This window comes from Pelophylax lessonae (assembly GCF_965119305.1).
Source record: "Pelophylax lessonae genome assembly, chromosome: 4".
NCBI classification, from domain to species: domain Eukaryota; kingdom Metazoa; phylum Chordata; class Amphibia; order Anura; family Ranidae; genus Pelophylax; species Pelophylax lessonae.
In genome coordinates, this window is record NC_138771.1 from 154,122,875 (window position 1) to 154,135,849 (window position 12,975).

The 12,975-nt window shown below is 39.5% G+C and overlaps 1 protein-coding gene across 2 annotated transcripts in view; it reads left to right on the forward strand.

Moving 5' to 3' along the window:
- The window catches only part of TSPAN33 (tetraspanin 33), a 137,017-nt gene that overhangs the window by 60,470 nt on the left and 63,572 nt on the right, over positions 1-12,975 (forward strand). The window contains exon 9 of one of the 2 annotated variants that reach the window (XM_082256576.1): positions 2,260-2,377. The exons of the other annotated variant lie outside the window; for it this stretch is intronic. The gene's annotated coding sequence lies outside the window, so the exon portion shown is untranslated. Of the gene's footprint in view, positions 1-2,259; positions 2,378-12,975 lie in introns of those variants that run through there. 2 annotated transcript variants of the gene reach the window in all.

A 12,975-nucleotide genomic window follows, 5' to 3' on the forward strand; every position in this document is an offset into this window, starting at 1 on the left:
ATTTTATTAGAAATTTTCGTTGCTTGCAGATCAGTCCTGTATATTTCCTTAAGGCCCATTTTGCAGCTTCGCATGCTTCATGATGTTTAATGATCGTATATAGCGAGGCTACATCAATGGTTGCCATTTGAATTTTTTCTTCTTGTTGGGTTTCTTCCAAGATCTGTAGAATATGCTTTGTATCCTTAGTGAACGCTTTTGTTTGCGGAATAATTGGTTGCAGGAATGTATCGATGTATTGTCCTAGTCGCATGGTGAGTGAGTCTATACAGTTGACAATTGGCCTTGGTGGTGGGTTTTCTCCATCTTTATGTATTTTGGGTAGTGTATATATTAATGGTGTTCTACAGGCTTCTGGTACTAGGAATTTTGCTTCTTTTTTGTTTAATATATCTTTTTTAAGTCCTAAATGAATCAATTGTTCCAGTTCTTTTTTATGCTTATAGATGGGGTTGCTCAATAGTTTTGTATAAGTTTGTCCGTCATTGAGCATATTTAGCATCGTTTCTTGATATTTTTCTTTATCTTGGATCACTATTCCCCCTCCTTTGTCTGCTGGTCTCACTACTACGTCTTGTCTCTTCGCTAATTTCTTTATGCCTGTTTTAATTGCTTTAGACTCATCAAATTTCTTCACTTTTATTTTTTTCAAATCATCTAAAACCAATTCTTTAAAAACATTAATACATTTATTATCATTTACTTGAGGGTTAAAAATAGATTTATTTTTCAAATTACTATGTTGGATGTTGGTCGGCACTGTTACTTTATTCACGGTTTTGATCGGGTTACTTAAAATATATTTTTTTATATTTAATTTTCTGACATATTTTTGTATGCCAACATATGTTTCAAATTTATCCAAAGATTTTTTTGGGGATTCTTTTACACCAAATGGCCTGAACGTTGACTTCGACTTAAACTGCTTTATTAGTGATTTTTAAAGTTTTAAATAGAGAATATATTCTTTTAATAATTTTTATATTTTAAATATATTCTGAAAATCCCCCCTCAGACAAGTAAATACTACCTGATCTGATGATAAGAAATAAGAAATATTCCCCATCCCCTTAGGCACACTTAAAGTATCATGAAGATAGCTGTACGTCGGTATACATATAATTTTAAAAGATATGCTCTTATAAACTAATGATTTATTCGGTTTTGGACTATCTTTTCTGTATGTTTTTAGATGCAATAACTGTGAATAAGTTTGGGTATATGCAACAAATGTATTCATTTAGATAAAAAAACGATCCACAACCTCACTTCCGGTGTAAACATTGAAGAAAAACAATAACAATACACCTGTTTCTAAAGGCAATATGGCGGAACGAGCATATCCGCCGGAATTTCGCTTACAAGGTTTTTTAAAATGGCCGCGACGGTACTTCCGGTCCGGCATATATAAATAAACGTCACATCCAGTATAGGCCACTCCCTGAGGAAGTCACGTGACGTGACGTAACGCGTAGGAGGAGCCGCCAGACTACCGGAAGTGACGTTAGAGATCGGAGCGATAACGCTCCCCACGCTATATTGAGATTTTACCCGCATTCAAATGATCTACAAATTGTAAGTGCAACTACGTTTTTAATAAAATATCTTGTTTGACATACTGCACCATGATTGCCCTATGTTTTTACTGAGCCCGAGGCCACGATATGGATGGAAAGTGTATGCACCCCTAAATACTAAACAGGACAGGACAGGAAACACTTGGAAGTGGAGGAAGATACCGGAATAAGTAAAGCCTATATGATACTCGGAGGCTAAGCTTGTATACAGGCGCAATATACACCTTATTGAGGTGAGAAGATAGAGCACCTAGATGTGACACCTGGTGGAGGCAAAAAGTCACAACACCCATACTTTGCATGAGAGCACCTTGTTTTATTTAATGATATCGAAGGGAATGACACCTGATTTTGGATCTCTATATATATGGACACTATAAACACAGCACTTTATTTATTTATTTATTTTTTGATCTAAGCAAATGAGCACACAGCACTTTGTATCTCTTTTTGAAGTATTTTTATTTTTATCTTGTCTACGGTTTATTTATTTGATACTTTTTAGGAAAGTATAAACACTCAGCACTTTATTGTATTGAAGACAACTGAATAGTTTACTTGTATTGATATATATATATGAGATATAAATGAAGTATTGGATCACCTTTTATTAACCAACACCAACACTTTTTATCACTAGAACACTTTTTACCACGCCAGTTTATACATATCTGGCTTTAAGGGTTACTAAACCCACAACAGTAAAATCAGTCTGTATATGCAGTAAAGCATGCTTGTTATACTCTCTGTGGTACCTAAGGGGTTAATCCTCTGCATTGTGTAAAAAGGCTGTCTTCTCCAATCCTCCCCTACTTCCACTGTCCCCTAACCACCTCCTGCTAGAACAGAGGCTTGGAGGCAAGCTGCACATGCTCAGTTTGGTGTGTAATACTTGAGAGTTTTTTTTTCTTGGGAGGGTGAATGTGGTTAGCACAGGGCCAATCAGCACTGTCCAGACACAGGGTCAGGGGTCCTGGAGCCTTATAGGACAGTCAGAGTAGAAAGAAAACCCTTCCTACAAGCTTTAACCAGACACTGATAGAAGTCAAAAGACTGCTGTAACTGCTGATGAAAAAATATATTTAGCAGTTTATATTTACTAAAACTATTGTATTTCCATGGTTTGTGTACTGTGGGAGCCCAGATATAGTGAATGCAGGGTCCTGGGTTTAGTAACACTTTAAATACTTATATAGTATTGGTGGATACAGTAGAGCCTTATGAGTGCATCAGAAACTCGGTTACCATTCTCAAACCTTAAAAAAATATTTCTCATATAAGGGCTTTGCTGAACACAGGCAGTCAGATCTAGAAGTAGGTCATTCACCAGATTATCATATTGCACTGGTACCATTTAATTAAAGCAGAGCTCCACTTTTCACCAGATTATCATATTGTATGGGTACCAGTCAACTAAAGTGAAGCTCCACCATCATACTGTACTGGTACCAGTCAATTAAAGCGGAGCTCCACCATTCACCAGATTATCATATTGTACTGGTACCAGTCAATAAAAGGGGAAGCTCCGCTTGTTCACACCCTCTCCCCCCCCCCCCTCCACTGCCACAATTGCCATTTTTTTGGGGGTGGGGGAGCGGATACCTGTCAAAACCAGGTACCCGCTCCCAATACCAGGTAAGATCACCGCACAACGATCGCGGCGATCTCTGAAATTTCTGGCCCCTCCCACCCCCCCCCCCCCCCGCTTCCTTCTGGGAGACACACAGGTCCCAGAAGACAACGGGACCATTCAGAAAGTGCAGCGCAACTCGCACAAATGCTCAGTAGGAAACAGGCTGTGAAGCCGCACTGTCAGTACAGGCAGCAGAGAATCCGTCTTGGAGTCAAAAATCACAATCAATACAGGCAGCAGAGAATCAGTCTTGGAGTCACAAATCACAGTCAATACAGGCAGCAGAGAATCAGTCTTGGAGTCACAAATCACAGTCAATACAGGCAGCAGAGAATCAGTCTTGGAGTCACAAATCACAGTCAATACAGGCAGCAGAGAATCAGTCTTGGAGTCACAAATCACAGTCAATACAGGCAGCAGAGAATCAGTCTTGGAGTCACAAATCACAGTCAATACAGGCAGCAGAGTATTCAGTCTTGGAGTCACAAATCACGGTCAGTACAGGCAGCAACGAATGAGTGTTGAGGTTACAAGTCAAGGTCAGTGCAGTGCAGATACTAGTGTAGTAGTAGAAGTACACAAGGCAGCATAGGGGATTCATGTGTGGAGCACAATAGGCTGACAAGGACAAAGGTATAACTTTAACAGATGACCCAATCACCCAAGATCGGATGCAGATGTCCCTCTCGCAGTTCAGTTCTACAGAACTAGAACTATAACAACTTCATTTGTTAAAGCAAAGGCTGCAGTGGCAGACCAGATAAGGCATGCTGCAGTCTGTGGGAAATGTGAGATCAATACCCAGGAAATTCAGTTCCTGATAGTAGCTGTCAAAGCAAAATTGTCTATTAATATTATAGAAATATTCAGGTCCACACTAATGATACTATTATTGGTGATAATTCTGCTATGTTTACACTAAAATCAGCTGATGGCACACTGGCCCCATTCACAGTTGGGAAAAGAGCCGTTAGCTATTAAATGTGGGAGACCCAACAGGGGTATCTCATGATCAGCTGCTGACGGCAACCCCATTGAAAGCAGTGAGTGACTGTCAGTGCCTGCGTCATTCGCAGGTAATGGCTTCCCGAGGAGGGGCCTTATAGTCTTCTGAGTATTTGCAACTCCAACGATATATACATAAATTAGGTGATGGAAGTAAGTTATAGATTTTTGTCAAATTACTTTAATAATTATTTTAGGATATAAACCAATCAAAGCCTCAACAGAATAATCATTAAGATAAAAGTGATAATAGATAGGATATTAAAGCGATCTTCATGCTGTAGAAATAGACATATACATCTGGAGCATTCAGAGCAGACATATCAGAGCTGTTCACTTAGTGAACACATCCAACTCTTAGATGGATATCTGATCTCTACCTACTACACTGGACGATCAGGGCAGACATAGTATAACTGGATCCTTCAGTATGATGTATTATATATTAGCACCTTTATTGTAGTCAGCAAGATTTGCTTCACACTGCATTTTAAAAGAGTAATTTAAACCAGGTTGTCAGTGGTCACATTACATAATTAAATACTGAATATGCACAGTTACATACGCACAGTAGAAGTCGTCATTCAGTGGCCTGAAACTCTACTCTCTAAAAACCGAATGTTTTTTTAGCTAAATAATTGACTGAATTTCTGTGATTGTAAATTCAGGGCTTCTCCTGTGTGTCGGTGCACTGTGCCTAGCGGACAATTTTATCCAGGCTGACCACACTACATCAAATAACCATTCTGGGTGTACTGTCAACTGTCTTACTTCTGTGTGAATTGAATATTATTTAGGTGCTAATGTTTTTTACTGAACTGTAGAAGTAAAAATGTGAATATATTTTAGTAACATGGATTTATTTAACAGCACAGTGCCAAAAATAAGGGTATGCAATAGCCTATTGCAGTGATGGCGAACCTTGGCACCCCAGATGTTCTGCATATACATCATGGGAAATGTAGTTCCAAAACATCTGGGGTGCCAAGGTTCGCCATCACTGGTCTATTGCAATCAATCAAAAGTCAGATTTCATGCGGATACATGCTTTAAATTGTTGAAAAATGATTTGTGGTTGACTACTTTGGGTTGCTACAAACCAATGTTCTTTTTCACAATATTAAACATGAATTCCAGGCAAACAGCTCAATACACATATGAAATATTAAATACATATAAAGGCAGCTGTTTTACCTGCTGAATGACAGGCCATCCAGTCTTGAGAGATACACAGCTGTGCCACACAGACCTGTCTGCAAGGGCAAGAGACCAAATTTCCTCTACTTCATTTCAGTTCAGTAACGTTTACAGGTCTTATCCCTTTCCTAGCCTTTGACTGGATAGGAGAAGCAGAGATATCTGTCTGTCACCCTACTCTCTCCCCCTGTCAGCATGTTCCTTTTTAGCACATGAACACTGCAACACAACTGTTTGGCTCCCAGTCCTGCCTCTAAAATTTGGGTATCAACCATGTAATAATTAATACCGAGCTTCGTTATTTTGCATCTTCTATATATGTCTAATGTTCAGCCTTAAGACTATTTTTTGTTACATATGAGAACATTCCTTTGGTTACAGTTAGCTAAAGCCTATACAGAATGTTTAAATTGTTATTATGAGGTACCATGTGTGTATTGCAACCAAAAAAAGGTCGCAACACCACCATATGCTATAAATATTTGAGTACTGAGTTTACCGGCCCAGCTGCCCACCAACTGTAACAATACAGCTGGACAGGACTCTGCACATGCATGCAAAGCATCGTGGCCATGTCATTTTAACTTGGGCTGCAGCACTTGAAAGGCACCTGTCAAAATTACCCTTTGAGTTTAATAGGGCTGCACTTCAACTTTGAGCCAATGGCTTCGCTCGCATCTGCAGTGCGGTCCCAGAATGTAAAATAGAGAAGTAAAAAAACAGGCATTCAGGAGCAGTAGCACCTCCTGAATGCTGTCAGCCAGTACTATACCACCCTCAGAAGACCGATCTACCACTAATTGCTTTTTAGTGGGCAGTAAGCTTACTACAAATTTGAAAGAGGGCTTACATTGTCGTTTATATACAGTGTGTATATATATATATATATATATATATATATATATATATATAATATAAAATTGACTTTTTCCCCCATTCCTATTGTTCTAGTAATATTACAGTCAGAACAGGGCTTGGAATATTAGTCTGGCAGCACATGCTAGGTTGTGAAAATAAGTGTGCATCCGCAGGCAGAAAAATGCATTTATTTCAGTTGAATATATACTTTCAGGTTAAAAAGTAAATTGAATGTATTTATGAGACTAAATTCCCATCTTGATATTAGAGGGTAGTGGGATCACCTTCAGGCATTTATACTGATAACTGGAAAGCTCAACTCAAACAGTTGTATTGTGTACTTAGCATAGATGGTTACATTATGATGGGTACATATCCAACTCTGGCTTATCAGGAAGGAGGGAAAAAACGATTTCCAAGATGTTCAATTGCTTTTCTAGCCCAGAAAACTTGGTGATCATTTGGAATGGTACACTGTTATCCAATGTCCCTTTGAACAATGTACAAAGGCAGAAGCGTCCAGCAATCAGATCATCAATCAGATGGGCAAATTTAACTCCAAAACCATGAAATCTTTTAATTTCCGTTGGCTACTGAACTTTACCATCCTCACTGTTCTTTACACTGTCATATTAAATAAGCTCAGAAGTGAGTAGGTCATGTAACTATGTATGCGGTCAATATATAGTGTAAGTAAACTTTGTAAAAAAGTATATGTAATAAAATGGAGATTTGCAAAGTTTTACAAAAATATATCTCAGAGCAAAATTATCCATATAATGTGACATGGTTAGTTGTTACTGTATGCTTTTATTCCTCAAATGCATTAAGATTACAATGCCCGTCTCTTCTTTATGATCCCATTAATCCATTCCTCAACAACATCTTCCTGATTTGAAGATATTCACTATCAAATTACGTGTGAAATCAAAGTATTTCTTAAGTTGGCCATATACGAATCAAAATGCAGCCAATTCTTTCCATGGGTGGCCATGTTGGCATCACCCGTCCTTATAAAAGTCGATTGTTCAGTTGACTTTTGTCAAATGAGCTGGACGAAAAAATGTCCATTCAGATGCAGGGACTATTTGAATATTTTAACAGCCAAAGGTTACCCACTTTCAGATTACAATAGCTAGCACTGCAGATTCCTCCACCTGAGCCATTTAGCATGGATGGGGAAATCAAGTGACTTTTCTCATTTAGCCTATGGTGCTGAACAAGAGAAATCTTAATGTGGCCAGCATATGACCAGATTAAAGCGAAAGTAAACCCATCGATTTAGCGGTTTCAGAAAACAGTTATATTCCTGGTATGCTGGGATTGATGACTGTTGCATTTGCTTGTGCTGTCAACCAAACTGTCAAACCATTCAATGGCTTTCAGCATCATAGCAGTTGAAGATCGGAGGCCAAGATGGCAGCTTCCTTGGCTAAAAACGATGGAGGGTTTACTTCCACTTTAGGTTTTCCATGTACTGCTTCCGTGAAGCCTGTACTTGTATAGACAGAATATATTAATCATGTTATTTGGATTAAAGGGTTTAACTTGTACATCTCCAAAAAAATATTATCAGAGGAATTTACCAGAACTGGAGCATACAGAATATGTAGCAGCTGTGCATAGTAACCAATCAGCTTCTATCTGCAGCCTGTTCAGTTAAGCTTTGAAAATGAAAGGTAGAAGCAGATTGGTTGTCATCCACAGTTGCTCCTAATTCTGTATGCTCCAGTCTTTGTAAATGAGAATTTATTAAACCTGAGCAGTTGTGCATGGCAACCAATCAACTTTTATCATTCATTTTCAAAGCTTAACTGAAAAAAAGATAGATGCTGATTGTTTCCATGCACAGCTCCTTTAGATTCTGTGTGCTCTAGCCCCCTTTATCCCCTATGTATTTTGTTTGAGTTAGTATAAGAGACCTGTTTTGTTGATCTCATGGCTGATTTTGTAATCTGAAAATGTAGTATTAAAAATCTTTTTACATTTAAATTGTTTTAGAGTGCTGTTTAACTTAACACTTACTGAAACATTTTTGTGGCTATAATATGTAGTGCAGAAAAGGAAATTATTAGAAGTGTTTTTTTATGGAGTTGATTTACTAAAGGCCAATAGGCTGTTTGCTTTGTAATGGAATTTGACTTACAACATCATGTGCAAGCAAAAACATGTGATTGGGAATTCTTTGCAAAGTGAATTTTTGCAACCTTTAACAAAGTGGGAACTCCCTAGCAAAGCCTGTTTGCCTTTAGTAAATCAACCCCTTTATCTTTCTACAAGCCATTGTTTTTTGCATTGTGTTATTTAACCACTTTACCACCGGAGGATTTTCCTGCTTTGCGTCCAGGCCACTTTTTGCGTTTCGGCACTGCGCGACTTTAACTGACAATTGCGCGGTCATGCAACGCCGTACCCAAACGAAATTTACGTCCTTTTTTTCCCACAAGCAGAGCTTTCTTTTGGTGGTATTTGATCACCTCTGTGCTTTTAATTTTTTGCGATATTAATAAAAAAATCGACAATTTTGAAAAAATAACAATATTTTTCTACTTTGACAGTTAAAAAATATCCAATATATTACATATTTGTCATATATTTAGGCCAAAATGTATTTAGCTACATGTCTTTGACAAAAAAATTCTCAATGAGCGTATTTTTAACCGCTTTAAGACCGGAAGATTTTACCCTATTCCTGAGCAGGCCATATTTTGCGATTTGGCACTGCATTACTTTAACGGACAATTGCGCGGTCGTGCGACGCTGTACCCAAATTCAATCTATGTCCTTTTTTTCCCCAGAAATTTTGGTGGTATTTGATCACCTGTGCGATTTTTACTTTTTGCGCTATAAACAAAAAAAGAGCGACAATTTTAAAAAAATAACAATATTTTTCACATTTTTTTATATGAAATTTCCCCCCCCCCCCCAAAAAAATGTAGAAATCTAAATTTTTTAACATTTTAGGCCAATTCGTTTTCTGCTACATATTTTTGGTAAAAAAAAAATCGCAATAAGCGTATTTTGACTGGTTTGCGCAAAAGTTATCGCAGCTACTAACTACGGGAAATTTATGTCATTTTTATTGTTTTTTTAACTAGTAATGGCGGCGATCTGCGATTTTTTTGCGGGACTGCGACATTGCAGCGGACAGATCGGACCCTTGACTAACATTTTTGACACTTTTGGGGGTACCAGTGGCATTACTACAGTAATCAGTGCTATAAATATACACTGTTACTGTAAAAATGGCACTGGCAGGGAAGGGGTTAACTTTTATTGGTGATCAAGGGGTTAATGTATGCCTGGTGCTTACTGACGTGTGTGGGGGAGGGGACTGTGTGACACAGGCACAGATCGCAGGTTTAGCTATGCTGAATCCTGCAATCTGTCACTGCCTGTCACTTAGGAGATCCGCCCGCTTTGTTTACACACGATCGGGGAAGAGCGGCGGTGATCACCGCTGCTCCTCCCCTGGCCGACTCCCGCTGTGACTGAATGCAGCGGGAGCGTGCCTCCGGTGGCGCGCGTGCGCCGCCCACAAGGGGAGGAGTCCAGCGACATAGACCTATGTCGCTGGACGATAACAAACCACTTTGCCGCAGTACGCTCAATGTGAGCAGTCGGCAAGTGGTTAAAATAGAGGTTCAAGAATTGAAAAAAACAAACATACATACTGACCTAGGTGGATGCAGTATCAGTACAGGTAAGTTGCTGTGCCTGTAGGAAAGTGAACTCCTGTAACCAACAGAAGAAGTAGGAGCAAAATAACTGTTATCGGTTATATTATTCAAAATAAGTAAAATAAATATAAGTACTAGGCACATTTCAGCATGTTGCAAAGGTATATTCTTGAAACATGATAATTTGTCTCTTCACAGGATCTTTTCATACTTTTTGTGAAAGAAATCAAGGTTTCCTCTCCAAACACATTTTGGTAGACCTTATATAATACATTTATAAACTCCAAATACATATAGACCATATACAATACTATGAAGAAAAAACAGACAGATAACTAAACATCTTTTACAAATAACAAATGTTACTGCTCAACGATTACAAGGCATAGGTCAAATATTTTTCTCTCTCTTAAAATGTTGTCCTCTAATTGTATAGCTTGACACACATAGACCCCTGTGCAATATATGAGTTAGGGCCTCAAGCTTCAATCCTGTACATACTGTATCAAGCTTAATATTCCCAGTGCCTTTGACTGCCACTGTAACTATCAAGCCATTACTATCTGTACCTAAACCTCCAAGTCTCATAACCCTTTCTCCACATTGACCAGCGTGTCCAATCTCTTCCTATGAAAGCAAATTAGCTGTACCCCTGCTCAAGTGCTAGCAACTGGAAATCGCTAGGTAAGCACTGTGGACCTCACCAAGAGCAGGTGTCCAGTTGTGCTCATGATCCTTCCTTAGAATTATATAATACTTGAGGAAGGAGCTTACACTGGAATTTTATTCAGAAAATTAAATTCCTGCTAGATCACTTCAGGCTGCCTCCTTTATAGGTATAGTTATGTAAAACAAAAAAATAATTGTCTATACTGTTTAAAATCCAGCAATACACTGTCTCGCCCTGCTCTGCACATGCTCAGTTGTTTTCTATTTTTAGGCACTGCTGAGTTTGTAGAGGCCGATCTATTGACAGCCTTAAAGCAGAATCAAACCTTCCTATCCTTTACAGCCAAGGAAGGTGCTTCTGTTTGATCTGCAACTGCCATGGTGTTGCACATGTGATTGACAACAGCCATTTAATGGTTTGACAGTTTGGTTGTGGACACAATCAAATGTGACAGTTAGCAATCCCGGCATTCCAGGAATGTAACTGCTTTTTGAAAGGTAAATCAATGAATTTACACTACCGTTCAAAAGTTTGGGGTCACTTAGAAATGTCCTTATTTCTGAAAGAAAAGCACTGTTTTTTTTTCAATGAAGATAACATTAAATTAAATCAGAAATACAGTCTAGACATTGGTAATGTAGTAAATGACTATTCTAGCTGGAAACGGCTGCTTTTTAATGGAATATCTACGTAGGCGTACAGAGGCCCATTTCCAGCAACCATCTCTGTGTTCTAATGGTACATTGTGTTAGCTAACCGTGTTAAAAGTAGGGATGCACCGAAATGAAATTCTTGGCCGAAGCCGAATAATAATGAAATGTTTGGCCGAAGGCCGAATACCGAACGCAGTGTTTCGCATTTTTTCCATTTATTTTGCCAATTTTTTGTCCTCTCTCTTGTCCTCTCGTGTCTCTCTCTCTCTCTCTTGTCCTCTCACTCTCTCTCTCTTGTCCTCTCGTGTCTCTCTCTCTCTCTCTTGTCCTCTCACTCTCTCTCTCTTGTCCTCTCATGTCTCTCTCTCTCTCTCTCTCTCTCTCTCTTGTCCTCTCATCTCTCTCTCTCTCTCTCTCTCTTGTCCTCTCATGTCTCTCTCTCCCTAAATGTTACTGTAGGGAATGGGATTCAGTGCACACTGCAGCCTTGTACCATAGGGTTAATGTTAGTGACACTGTAGGGATTGGGAAGGATGCTGGAAATGGAAATCAGGAAGCATGCAGGCAGCCTTGTAAATTTTAATTGCAGATACAGGGCACTGGGCAGGTCAGGGTTAATATGGTAACATCAATTACTCAGTGACAGTCAGTCAGTGTCAGTGTGGACTCGATCAGATTATACAGTGACAGACTCTCTCATAGTGGTGGTAGTAGGAGGCTGGAGGTGGACTAGTAGGAGCCTGGAAAGGAGCACAGCCGCATACATACATTACTCACTCGTGCACTGCAGCCCGCCCCACACATTCAGTGAGTCTTACTCTCCTCCCTAGTTTTTTCAATGGCACATTCAGGAAGCCAATCACGCCGTGAGTAGCGGCACAGCGGAACCAATCAGGTGTGCAGGCACGCGTGATTGGTTCGCTGTGCAGCTAATCACGGCGTGATTGGCTTCCTGAATGTGCCATTGAAAAAACTAGGAAGGAGAGTAAGACTCACTGAATGTGTGGGGTGGGCTGCAGTGCACGAGTGAGTAATGTATGTATGCTCACCGCTGAAGTGTCCCAGCTTCACGGAAGTCTGTGAGTCCTCCTGTCCTCCTCCGAGTCCCTTCCCCCTGCCTATGTAAATATCGTGACCTCGGCGATATGAATATCGCCTACGGCCACAGAACGATAGTCGATATCATATCGACTATCGTTCAGCCCTATTGTTCGGCACAAAATTATTCGGCCTTTTGACTTTTTCGGCCGAACACCGAAAGTGCTATTTTTTCTATTTTCGGCCGAATAATGTTCAGCCGCCGAACATTCGGTGCATCCCTAGTTAAAAGGCTAATTGATGATTACAAAACCCTTGTGCAATTATGTTAGCATAGCTGAAAACTGTTGTGCTGATTAGAGAAGCAATAAAACTGGCCTTCCTTTGAGCTAGTTGAGTATCTGGAGCACCAGCATTTGTGGGTTTGATTATACTCTCAAAATGGCCAGAAAGAGAACTTTCTTCTGAAACTCAACAGTCTATTCTTGTTCTGAGAAATTAAGGCTATTCCATGGAAGAAATTGCCAAGACACTGAAGTTTTCCTGCAACGGTGTGTACTACTCCCTTCAGCACAAATGGACTCTAACCAGAATAGAAAGCAGTGGAAGGCCCCCGTGCACAACTAAGCAAGAGGACAAGTACATTAGAGTCTCTAGATTGAGA